Consider the following 14,707-nt stretch of genomic DNA (forward strand, 5'->3'; position numbering starts at 1 on the left):
TATTTATGGGCACCGAAAATCCACTTACAGACACAATAGTCGGTCGCTGCAAATGGCCCTCATTGGTGGTCGTACATTAAAGATACCACTGCACGGTTACATGGGAATAGTAGAGAGCTCAGCACGCTGCACTAATAGTGCACATGACGGCAGTGAGGGGCGGACGTCGGTATTACACAGCGGTCTATCACCAGTCACCCTATACACGGAGGCGGTGTCCACGCCGCACTAATAGTGCACATGACGGCAGTGAGGGGCGGACGTCGGTATTACACAGCGGTCTATCACCAGTCACCCTATACACGGAGGCGGTGTCCACGCTGCACTAATAGTGCACATGACGGCAGTGAGGGGCGGACGTCGGTATTACACAGCGGTCTATCACCAGTCACCCTATACACGGAGGCGGTGTCCACGCCGCACTAATAGTGCACATGACGGCAGTGAGGGGCGGACGTCGGTATTACACAGCGGTCTATCACCAGTCATCCTATACACGGAGGCGGTGTCCACGCCGCACTAATAGTGCACATGACAGCAGTGAGGGGCAGATGTCAGTATTACACAGCGGTCTATCACCAGTCATCGTATACACGGAGGCGGTGTCCACGCTGCACTAATAGTGCACATGACGGCAGTGAGGGGCAGACGTCTGTATTACACAGCGGTCTATCACCAGTCATCCTATACACGGAGGCGGTGTCCACGCTGCACTAATAGTGTACATGACGGCAGTGAGGGGCAGACGTCGGTATTACACAGCGGTCTATCACCAGTCACCCTATACACGGAGGCGGTGTCCACGCTGCACTAATAGTGCACATGACTGCAGTGAGGGGCAGACGTCTGTATTACACAGCGGTCTATCACCAGTCATCCTATACACGGAGGCGGTGTCCACGCTGCACTAATAGTGTACATGACTGCAGTGAGGGGCAGATGTCCGTATTACACAGCGGTCTATCACCAGTCACCCTATACACGGAGGCGGTGTCCACACTGCACTAATAGTGTACATGACGGCAGTGAGGGGCAGACGTCTGTATTACACAGCGGTCTATCACCAGTCACCCTATACACGGAGGCGGTGTCCACACCGCACTAATAGTGCACATGACGGCAGGGAGGGGCAGACGTCAGTATTACACAGCGGTCTATCACCAGTCACCCTATACACGGAGGCGGTGTCCACGCTGCACTAATAGTGCACATGACTGCAGTGAGGGGCAGACGTCTGTATTACACAGCGGTCTATCACCAGTCATCCTATACACGGAGGCGGTGTCCACACTGCACTAATAGTGTACATGACGGCAGTGAGGGGCAGACGTCTGTATTACACAGCGGTCTATCACCAGTCATCCTGTACACGGAGGCGGTGTCCACGCTGCACTAATAGTGCACATGACGGCAGTGAGGGGCAGACGTCCGTATTACACAGCGGTCTATCACCAGTCATCCTATACACGGAGGCGGTGTCCACGCCGCACTAATAGTGCACATGACGGCAGTGAGGGGCAGGGGAAGGGGGTCAGGCTCTTACAGATCAGATACTAATGATCTGGAAAACAATGTTCAGGCGATTCTGCTCCGGCGCTGAAGCTGCGACCCCTCGGCCGCCTGGATTTTCTGGGCTATAATTTGTGAGAACGTTTCACATGGTCACAGATTCCCCTCAATATTATTTTAGGCAAAAGGCCGGAGACAGAGAGAAAAATATTCATCTGCCCAGGGCCAAAGGCAACGATGCAGAGGAGGGGCGGCGCGTCATCTGTTTGATGTAAACTTTGGCAGAATCGGGTTTGTTAACGCTCGTTTTAGTCTCAGCGATGGAAGCAGAATCCTTCACAGGCCAGACTTACAGGGGGCTCCAGAGGAGCAGCGCGGACATCAGTGCACGGGGGCGTCTCTGCAACCTACAGGCCTGGACCGCACAGGTCACGTCCTCTGAACATCCCCTGCAAATAACACACAAGAATGCTACTCAGCAGCCGCCATTACAGGGCCCAGGGCTCCGTTTACTGGGGGGGTTAGCGATATTAATGGACATCCCTTTGGTTGTCACGTCTCGCCACTGGTTTCCTTCGCAAGAACGAAAGGATGTTTAACTGTAAGACGGACAGTTACACAGCGGCCATTATAAGATCCATTACAGAACGTTCCCTCGTCACTTTTTCCAATCTTTCTTTTGTTGCCTGTAACTGGCACCAACTTCATCAATTAATTAATTACCTGAGCGCCGCTCGGCAGGAGGGGCGAGAAACCGCAGAGCGCCAGCCCTTCTAATTGGCAAGTCATACAACATGCAGGATGCTGCCTCGGAATGCTAGGTGTTGTAGTAAGTAGAAGACGTCCATCACAGAGGACAATAAGAAAATCCCTACATTATCTGACGGCCCCCGAACCCCGCCAGCGATCGGCCTGTAATGTCCTCATCAATTGGAGCCCAAGATTCATCAGACTCCATTCAGGAAAACCAAGGAAATCACCGTACAGCTCACAATCAGGCCTCATGCACACGACCACATGTATTTTGCGGTCCGCAAAAAATATGAATGACATCCGTGTGCATTTCGTATTTTGAAGAACGGAACAGCCGGCCCTTAATAGAACAGTACTATCCTTGTCCGTAATGCGGACAATAAGACATCTGCTATTTTTTTGAGATACGGACATACGGAAACGGAAAGCTCACGAAGTAACTTCCGTTTTTTTTTGCGGACCCATTGAAATGAATGGTTCCGTATAGGGTCTGCAAAAAAAAAAGTCTGCAATCTATTTCACAAAAAAGGGGAGAGAAAGGAACCAATATAGAGACCAGCGGAGGCCTGTACAAAACTCCTGCAGAGTATCGCACCTCCATACTAGAGTATAGTCACCATACACAATATAGAGACCAGCGGAGGCCTGTACAGAACTCCCACAGAGTATCCCACCTCTATACCGCCCTGAGCACTCATCAGGAGAGGACAGCATGAGCAAAATCAGGGTACACAGACTAATGAGACCTGTGTATCCCGTGTCCATGCTTGTATGGGTGCAAATTCGCCATGGTGGTGCTCCCCATCAGAGACAATACGTCATGTCCCTGCATCACATGAAGCAGAGCCAACGTGTGAGCTCAGTATACAGAGCGCATCTGGATGAAGAACCCCAGCGCATGCGCCGGACTGCGACCGAGCAACAGACAAAGTAAATATACCACTCACATAAAGTCCAGGACATTTTTCTTGTGGGTGAAATTTTAGGATAAAAAGCCCTCACCTTCTCTATCCTTCTGAATGCACACGTCCAACTCTTCAGTGTTTCAGGACCTTTTGCACAACTTGCTTAACTGTAATATTCACAACAGGTGCTCGATCCGTGAATCGCCCAATAAATTTCCTGGTTCAATTAGTATAGGTATTAAACAGTCCTCCTCATCATGCTGCTCATTCTGACACAATGATACTAAGACGACATCTAACAATTGATGAACAGGACCTCGCCATGAGGCTTCAAGCAGGATGTTCTCAGACAGAAGTGGCCCCTGAGCTTAGAGTGTCCTGTACTGATCCCAAGTTTCATCCTGCATTATACGCCAGAGCTGCACTCACTATTCTGCTGGTGGAGTCACTGTGTACATACATTACTTATCCTGTACTGATCCTGAGTTACATCCTGTATTATACTCCAGAGCTGCGCTCACTATTCTGCTGGTGCAGTCACTGTGTACATACATTACTTATCCTGTACTGATCCAGAGTTACATCCTGTATTATACTCCAGAGCTGCACTCACTATTCTGCTGGTGGAGTCACTGTGTACATACATTACTTATCCTGTACTGATCCTGAGTTACATCCTGTATTATACTCCAGAGCTGCACTCACTATATGCAAAAAGCAGTTTGTTGTGTGACTAGAACATACAGGCTCCTAGGAGAATCTCCAGAGGAGTAACGAGAGCAGCGCTCCCAGTGTCTTCAGAACTCATGGCCACCACCAACATACAGTACACACCGTAACCCCTAGAAAACACATAAGGGACCACAAAGAACAGTTTTACAGCTCCGCTATATCTAGAACTTTCCATTTCACCACCCGCCATTTGAGCATCACGTGAGCCCATACACTCTAGTCTTTACATTACTGCACTTATACTTCGAGTACAAGTCACCAGTGGGGAGATTACAGCTGTGAAAACGGCAGTATTGTGAATGCAGCTCTGGATTATATTTCTGTTGTTATCAGTGCCCCACTGGGTCAGCACTCTGCTCACCAGTACATGGACTGCCACAAAATCCTTGTCCCCAACAAAGTGCAACTATTTAATAACCATTTTACTTGGAGCACAAGATGAAGTCATCTCCTGGTACACAGGGAGGGCAGGGTGATTACCGGTATACAGGGGGCAGGGCGATTACCGGTATACAGGGGGGGCAGGGCGATTACCGGTATACAGCTTGGAACACAGGGGGCAGTGTGATTACCGGTACACAGGGGGCAGTGTGATTACTGGTACACAGGGGGCAGTGCGGTCTTCTGGAGGGGGTACGATCAGTAACTTGTGGACAGGCGGATGTGCTAGGGGATGACCAGGGACAGACTGGAATGCACTTCCTTTTCTACAGTTTGGGACAACGTCCACACTTGACCCCTGTGAGTGGCAGCCTCACCTACTCACTGCCCCTCAGCATGTGTAACAGATCTCCTGCTGTGAACAGTACACAGCCCATGTTGTAGCATCCCTGTATTTATACAGCAACACGTATCCCTGCAGTCGCTCACATGTCCAGGGCAGGACCCTCAGGGGATCCCTGCAGCAAACTCCCCGCAATTTGTACAAAACACTCCAAATGAGTTTCACTGGAAATCTCCAGAGACGGACGTGGAGCTGGTGGCGTGAGGGCAGCGCGAGACACGGGCGATGGGGCGAGAGTCACAGCAGTCAGTCTCATTAAGCTGGATGAAACTTTGGAAGTGAGAGCAGCAAAGGTCTGCACGCATGTAATACACCGAGGTCGGCTCCCCTGCACACACACACACACACACACACACACACACACTGTACACCGAGGTCTGCTCCCCTGCACACACACATATAATACACCGAGGTCTGCTCCCCTGCACACATATAATACACCGAGGTCTGCTCCCCTGCACACACACACACTGTACACCGAGGTCTGCTCCCCTGCACACACACACACACACACGTAATACACCGAGGTCGGCTCCCCTGCACACACACACACTGTACACCGAGGTCTGCTCCCCTGCACACATATAATACACCGAGGTCTGCTCCCCTACACACACACACTGTACACCGAGGTCTGCTCCCCTACACACACACACTGTACACCGAGGTCGGCTCCCCTGCACACATATAATACACCGAGGTCTGCTCCCCTACACACACACACTGTACACCGAGGTCGGCTCCCCTGCACACACACACTGTACACCGAGGTCGGCTCCCCTGCACACACACACACTGTACACCGAGGTCTGCTCCCCTGCACACACACACACTGTACACCGAGGTCGGCTCCCCTGCACACACACATATAATACACCGAGGTCGGCTCCCCTGCACACACACACACTGTACACCGAGGTCTGCTCCCCTGCACACACACACACACACACGTAATACACCGAGGTCGGCTCCCCTGCACACACACACACACACACACTGTACACCGAGGTCTGCTCCCCTGCACACATATAATACACCGAGGTCTGCTCCCCTACACACACACACTGTACACCGAGGTCTGCTCCCCTACACACACACACTGTACACCGAGGTCGGCTCCCCTGCACACACACACTGTACACCGAGGTCTGCTCCCCTGCACACATATAATACACCGAGGTCTGCTCCCCTACACACACACACTGTACACCGAGGTCGGCTCCCCTGCACACACACATATAATACACCGAGGTCGGCTCCCCTGCACACACACATATAATACACCGAGGTCTGCTCCCCTGCACACACACACTGTACACCGAGGTCGGCTCCCCTGCACACACACACACTGTACACCGAGGTCGGCTCCCCTGCACACACACATATAATACACCGAGGTCGGCTCCCCTGCACACACACACACTGTACACCGAGGTCTGCTCCCCTGCACACACACATACTGTACACCGAGGTCTGCTCCCCTGCACACACACATATAATACACCGAGGTCGGCTCCCCTGCACACACACATATAATACACCGAGGTCTGCTCCCCTGCACACACACACACTGTACACCGAGGTCGGCTCCCCTGCACACACACACTGTACACCGAGGTCGGCTCCCCTGCACACACACACACTGTACACCGAGGTCTGCTCCCCTGCACACACACACACTGTACACCGAGGTCGGCTCCCCTGCACACACACATATAATACACCGAGGTCGGCTCCCCTGCACACACACACACTGTACACCGAGGTCTGCTCCCCTGCACACACACACACACACACGTAATACACCGAGGTCGGCTCCCCTGCACACACACACACACACACACTGTACACCGAGGTCTGCTCCCCTGCACACATATAATACACCGAGGTCTGCTCCCCTACACACACACACTGTACACCGAGGTCTGCTCCCCTACACACACACACTGTACACCGAGGTCGGCTCCCCTGCACACACACACTGTACACCGAGGTCTGCTCCCCTGCACACATATAATACACCGAGGTCTGCTCCCCTACACACACACACTGTACACCGAGGTCGGCTCCCCTGCACACACACATATAATACACCGAGGTCGGCTCCCCTGCACACACACATATAATACACCGAGGTCTGCTCCCCTGCACACACACACTGTACACCGAGGTCGGCTCCCCTGCACACACACACACTGTACACCGAGGTCGGCTCCCCTGCACACACACATATAATACACCGAGGTCGGCTCCCCTGCACACACACACACTGTACACCGAGGTCTGCTCCCCTGCACACACACATACTGTACACCGAGGTCTGCTCCCCTGCACACACACATATAATACACCGAGGTCGGCTCCCCTGCACACACACATATAATACACCGAGGTCGGCTCCCCTGCACACACACACACTGTACACCGAGGTCGGCTCCCCTGCACACACACACACTGTACACCGAGGTCTGCTCCCCTGCACACACACATACTGTACACCGAGGTCTGCTCCCCTGCACACACACATACTGTACACCGAGGTCTGCTCCCCTGCACACACACATATAATACACCGAGGTCGGCTCCCCTGCACACACACATATAATACACCGAGGTCGGCTCCCCTGCACACACACATATAATACACCGAGGTCGGCTCCCCTGCACACACACATATAATACACCGAGGTCGGCTCCCCTGCACACACACATATAATACACCGAGGTCGGCTCCCCTGCACACACACATATAATACACCGAGTTCGGCTCCCCTGCAACACACACATATAATACACCGAGGTCGGCTCCCCTGCACACACACATATAATACACCGAGGTCGGCTCCCCTGCACACACACACACATAATACACTGAGATCGGCTCCCCTGCACACACACACACATAATACACCGAGGTCGGCTCCCCTGCACACACACAATACACCGAGGTCGGCTCCCCTGCACACACACATATAATACACCGAGTTCGGCTCCCCTGCACACACACATAATACACCGAGGTCTGCTCCCCTGCACACACACATATAATACACCGAGGTCGGCTCCCCTGCACACACACACATATAATACACCGAGATCGGCTCCCCTGCACACACACATATAATACACCGAGGTCGGGTCCCCTGCACACACACACATATAATACACCGAGGTCGGCTCCCTGCACACACACATATAATACACTGAGGTCTGCTCCCCTGCACACACACATATATAATACACCGAGGTCTGCTCCCCTGCACACACACATATAATACACCGAGGTCGGCTCCCCTGCACACACATATATAATACACCGAGGTCGGCTCCCCTGCACACACACATATAATATACACCGAGTTCGGCTCCCCTGCACACACACATATAATATACACCGAGTTCGGCTCCCCTGCACACACACATATAATATACACCGAGTTCGGCTCCCCTGCACACACATATAATACACTGAGGTCGGCTCCCCTGCACACACACACACACACACACACATATAATACACCGAGGTCTGCTCCCCTGCACACACATATAATATACACCGAGTTCGGCTCCCCTGCACACACATATAATACACCGAGTTCGGCTCCCCTGCACACACATATAATACACTGAGGTCGGCTCCCCTGCACACACACATATATAATACACCGAGGTCTGCTCCCCTGCACACACACATATAATACACCGAGGTCGGCTCCCCTGCACACACACATATATAATACACCGAGGTCGGCTCCCCTGCACACACACACATATAATACACCGAGGTCGGCTCCCCTGCACACACATATAATACACCGAGGTCGGCTCCCCTGCACACACATATAATATACACCGAGGTCTGCTCCCCTGCACACACACATATAATACACCGAGGTCGGCTCCCCTGCACACACACATATAATACACCGAGGTCTGCTCCCCTGCACACACACATATAATACACCGAGGTCGGCTCCCCTGCACACACACATATAATACACCGAGGTCGGCTCCCCTGCACACACATATAATACACCGAGGTCGGCTCCCCTGCACACACATATAATACACCGAGGTCGGCTCCCCTGCACACACACATATAATACACCGAGGTCTGCTCCCCTGCACACACACATATAATACACCGAGGTCTGCTCCCCTGCACACACATATAATACACCGAGGTCGGCTCCCCTGCACACACACATATAATACACCGAGGTCGGCTCCCCTGCACACACACATATAATACACCGAGGGTCGGCTCCCCTGCACACACACACATATAATACACCGAGGTCGGCTCCCCTGCACACACATATAATACACCGAGGTCTGCTCCCCTGCACACACACATATAATACACCGAGGTCGGCTCCCCTGCACACACACATATAATACACCGAGGTCGGCTCCCCTGCACACACATATAATACACCGAGGTCGGCTCCCCTGCACACACATATAATACACCGAGGTCGGCTCTCCTGCACACACATATAATACACTGAGGTCGGCTCCCCTGCACACACATATAATACACCGAGGTCGGCTCCCCTGCACACACATATAATACACCGAGGTCGGCTCCCCTGCACACACACATATAATATACACCGAGGTCGGCTCCCCTGCACACACATGATCCGGGCCGCTCTCCTGCCTCTCCCGGGGACTCCGCGGTCCCGATCCCTTTGTGTCCCCGGGAGGAGCGCCCTCCTGCCACCCGCACACAGGTGCCTGCCCCATCGCCTCATACAGGTAGCTTCCTCCTCGTACACAGCACAAAGGCGGAGGAGGAGGAAGCAGCGCACATACACAAAGTCACTAGTGCTGCTGACAGCGGGGGGGCCGGTGCAGTGTGACAGGGCAGCGCACTCACCTAACACGACCCCGGCGATCCGGCTTTGTCCTGCAGAGAGCGGGGCCCAGGCAAAGCAATTATCCACAAGGTCCGGAGCTGCGGGGACATCAGCGCGTCCGTGGTGACAGGGCGGCGGTAATCCCGGGCAGGAGGCGCGGAGCTCACAGCAACCGCCGCGGAGAAGCTTCTGCGGGAACTGAGCGCTCCAGCCGGAGAAAGTCACAGCAACTTGAGCTATTTACATAACCACGCCCCTCCAGTCCCGCCTCCCAGCATCCATGCCCCTCACACGCCGCTCACCTGTACAGGAGGACCACTCCACCTGTATACACACACTGTACACCGAGGACCCCTTCACCTGTATACACACACTGTACACCGGGGACCCTCCACCTGTATACACACACTGTACACCGAGGACCCCTTCACCTGTATACACACACTGTACACCGAGGACCCCTCCACCTGTATACACACACTGTACACCGAGGACCCCTTCACCTGTATACACACATGTACACCGAGGGACCCCTCCACCTGTATACACACACTGTACACCGAGGACCCCGTCCACCTGTATACACACACTGTACACCGGGGACCCCTCACCTGTATACACACACTGTACACCGAGGACCCCTTCACCTGTATACACACACTGTACACCGAGGACCACTCCACCTGTATACACACACTGTACAACCGAGGACCCTCCACCTGTATACACACACTGTACACCGGGGAACCCCTCCACCTGTATACACACACTGTACACCGAGGACCCCTTCACCTGTATAACACACTGTACACCGAGGACCCCTCCACCTGTATACACACACTGTACACCGAGGACCCCTTCACCTGTATACACACACTGTAACACCGAGGACCCCTCCACCTGTATACACACACTGTACACCCGAGGACCCCTCCACCTGTATACACACACACTGTACAACCGGGGACCCCTCCACCTGTATACACACACTGTACACCGGGACCCCTCCACCTGTATACACACACTGTACACCGAGGACCCCTCCACCTGTATACACACACTGTACACCGGGGACCCCTCCACCTGTATACACACACTGTACACCGGGGACCACTCCACCTGTATACACACACTGTACACCGAGGACCCCTCCACCTGTATACACACACTGTACACCGAGGACCCCTCCACCTGTATACACACACTGTACACCGAGGACCCCTCCACCTGTATACACACACACTGTACACCGGGGACCCCTCCACCTGTATACACACACTGTACACCGGGGACCCCTCCACCTGTATACACACACTGTACACCGAGGACCCCTCCACCTGTATACACACACTGTACACCGGGACCCCTCCACCTGTATACACACACTGTACACCGGGACCCCTCCACCTGTATACACACACTGTACACCGAGGACCCCTCCACCTGTATACACACACTGTACACCGAGGACCCCTCCACCTGTATACACACACTGTACACCAGGGGACCCCTCCACCTGTATACACACACTGTACACCACACACACTGTACACCGGGGACCCCTCCACCTGTATACACACACTGTACACCGAAGGACCCCTCCACCTGTATACACACACTGTACACCGAGGACCCCTCCACCTGTATACACACACTGTACACCGAGGACCCCTCCACCTGTATACACACACTGTACACCGAGGACCCCTCCACCTGTATACACACACTGTACACCGAGGACCCCTCCACCTGTATACACACACTGTACACCGAGGACCCCTCCACCTGTATACACACACTGTACACCGAGGACCCCTCCACCTGTATACACACACTGTACACCGAGGACCCCTCCACCTGTATACACACACTGTACACCGAGGACCCCTCCACCTGTATACACACACTGTACACCGAGGACCCCTCCACCTGTATACACACACTGTACACCGAGGACCCCTCCACCTGTATACACACACTGTACACCAAGGACCCCTCCACCTGTATACACACACTGTACACCGAGGACCCCTCCACCTGTATACACACACTGTACACCGAGGACCCCTCCACCTGTATACACACACTGTACAACCGGGGACCCCTCCACCTGTATACACACACTGTACACCAAGGACCCCTCCACCTGTATACACACACTGTACACCGGGACCCCTCCACCTGTATACACACACTGTACACCAAGGACCCCTCCACCTGTATACACACACTGTACACCCGGGACCCCTCCACCTGTATACACACACTGTACACCAGGACCCCTCCACCTGTATACACACACTGTACACCGAGGACCCCTCCACCTGTATACACACACTGTACACCGGGACCCCTCCACCTGTATACACACACTGTACACCGGGACCCCTCCACCTGTATACACACACTGTACACCGAGGACCCCTCCACCTGTATACACACACTGTACACCAAGGACCCCTCCACCTGTATACACACACTGTACACCGGGGACCCCTCCACCTGTATACACACACTGTACACCAAGGACCCCTCCACCTGTATACACACACTGTACACCGGGGACCCCTCCACCTGTATACACACACTGTACACCAAGGACCCCTCCACCTGTATACACACACTGTACACCGAGGACCCCTCCACCTGTATACACACACTGTACACCGGGGACCCCTCCACCTGTATACACACACTGTACACCAAGGACCCCTCCACCTGTATACACACACTGTACACCGGGGACCCCTCCACCTGTATACACACACTGTACACCAAGGACCCCTCCACCTGTATACACACACTGTACACCGAGGACCCCTCCACCTGTATACACACACTGTACACCGGGGACCCCTCCACCTGTATACACACACTGTACACCAAGGACCCCTCCACCTGTATACACACACTGTACACCGGGGACCCCTCCACCTGTATACACACACTGTACACCAAGGACCCCTCCACCTGTATACACACACTGTACACCGAGGACCCCTCCACCTGTATACACACACTGTACACCGGGGACCCCTCCACCTGTATACACACACTGTACACCGGGGACCCCTCCACCTGTATACACACACTGTACACCGAGGACCCCTCCACCTGGAGGAATACCTGTGTGCCAGGAGGGGCAGCTGGAGGGATACCTGTGTGACCTGTATTCTTCCAGCTGCCCCTCCTGGCACACAGGTGTCCCTCCAGCTACCCCCCCTGTCACACAGGTGTACCTCCAGCTGCCCCTCCTGGCACACAGGTATCCCTCCAGCTGCCCCTCCTGGCACACACGTGTCTCTCCAGCTGCCCCCCCTGTCACACAGGTATTCTTCCAGCTACCCCCCTATCACACAGGTATACATCCAGCTGCCCCTCCTGTCACACAGGTATTCTTCCAGCTGCCCCCCCTGTCACACAGATATTCTTCCAGCTGGCCCCCCCGTCACACAGATATTCTTCCAGCTGGCCCCCCCGTCACACAGGTATCCCTCCAGCTGCCCCTCCTGTCACACAGGTGTCCCTCCAGCTGCCCCCCCTGTCACACAGGTATACCTCCAGCTGCCCCCCCTGTCACACAGGTATTCTTCCAGCTGTCCCCCCCTGTCACACAGGTATTCTTCCAGCTGCCCCCCCCCCCCTGTCACACAGGTATTCTTCCAGCTGCCCCCCCCTGTCACACAGGTATCCCTCCAGCTGCCCCTCCTGTCACACAGATATTCTTCCAGCTGGCCCCCCCGTCACACAGGTATCCCTCCAGCTGCCCCTCCTGTCACACAGGTGTCCCTCCAGCTGCCCCCCCTGTCACACAGGTATACCTCCAGCTGCCCCCCCTGTCACACAGGTATTCTTCCAGCTGCCCCCCCCCCCTGTCACACAGGTATTCTTCCAGCTGCCCCCCCCCCTGTCACACAGGTATTCTTCCAGCTGCCCCCCCCTGTCACACAGGTATCCCTCCAGCTGCCCCTCCTGTCACACAGGTATTCTTCCAGCTGCCCCCCCGTCACACAGGTATCCCTCCAGCTGCGCCCCCTGTCACACAGGTATTCTTCCAGCTGCCCCCCCTGTCACACAGGTGTCCCTCCAGCTACCCCCCTCCTGTCACACAGGTATCCCTCCAGCTGCCCCTCCTGTCACACAGGTATTCTTCCAGCTGCCCCCCCGTCACACAGGTATCCCTCCAGCTGCCCCCCCTGTCACACAGGTATTCTTCCAGCTGCCCCCCCTGTCACACAGGTATACCTCCAGCTGCCCCCCCTGTCACACAGGTATTCTTCCAGCTGCCCCCCCCTGTCACACAGGTATCCCTCCAGCTGCCCCTCCTGTCACACAGGTGTCCCTCCAGCTGCCCCCCTGTCACACAGGTATACCTCCAGCTGCCCCCCCTGTCACACAGGTATTCTTCCAGCTGCCCCCCCCCCCTGTCACACAGGTATTCTTCCAGCTGCCCCCCCCCCCTGTCACACAGGTATTCTTCCAGCTGCCCCCCCCCCTGTCACACAGGTATTCTTCCAGCTGCCCCCCCCTGTCACACAGGTATCCCTCCAGCTGCCCCTCCTGTCACACAGGTATTCTTCCAGCTGCCCCCCCCCCTGTCACACAGGTATTCTTCCAGCTGCCCCCCCCTGTCACACAGGTATCCCTCCAGCTGCCCCTCCTGTCACACAGGTATTCTTCCAGCTGCCCCCCCGTCACACAGGTATCCCTCCAGCTGCCCCCCCTGTCACACAGGTATTCTTCCAGCTGCCCCCCCTGTCACACAGGTGTCCCTCCAGCTACCCCCCTCCTGTCACACAGGTATCCCTCCAGCTGCCCCTCCTGTCACACAGGTATTCTTCCAGCTGCCCCCCCCTGTCACACAGGTATCCCTCCAGCTGCCCCCCCCTGTCACACAGGTATTCTTCCAGCTGCCCCCCCTGTCACACAGGTGTCCCTCCAGCTACCCCCCTCCTGTCACACAGGTATTCTTCCAGCTGCCCCCCCCCTGTCACACAGGTATTCTTCCAGCTGCCCCCCCCCCCTGTCACACAGGTATCCCTCCAGCTGCTCCTCCTGTCACACAGGTATCCCTCCAGCTGCCCCTCCTGTCACACAGGTATACCTCCAGCTGCCATTCCTGTCACACAAACCTCAGCGCCCGATTATTTCCAATCGCCTTC

At 54.9% G+C, this 14,707-nt stretch overlaps 1 protein-coding gene across 4 annotated transcripts in view; it reads right to left on the bottom strand.

The window, feature by feature from the left end:
* SEMA3F (semaphorin 3F) overlaps positions 1-9,783 on the bottom strand; it is a 56,162-nt gene extending 46,379 nt beyond the window's left edge. The window contains exon 1 of one of the 4 annotated variants that reach the window (XM_044300622.1): positions 9,566-9,783. The gene's annotated coding sequence lies outside the window, so the exon portion shown is untranslated. The remainder of the gene's footprint in view (positions 1-9,565) is intronic. The other 3 variants (XM_044300625.1, XM_044300623.1, XM_044300626.1) reach the window with 3 other exon arrangements.
* Between the last annotated feature and the right edge of the window lie 4,924 nt (positions 9,784-14,707).

Source organism: Bufo gargarizans, chromosome 7 (genome assembly GCF_014858855.1).
Source record: "Bufo gargarizans isolate SCDJY-AF-19 chromosome 7, ASM1485885v1, whole genome shotgun sequence".
Lineage (NCBI taxonomy): Eukaryota > Metazoa > Chordata > Amphibia > Anura > Bufonidae > Bufo > Bufo gargarizans.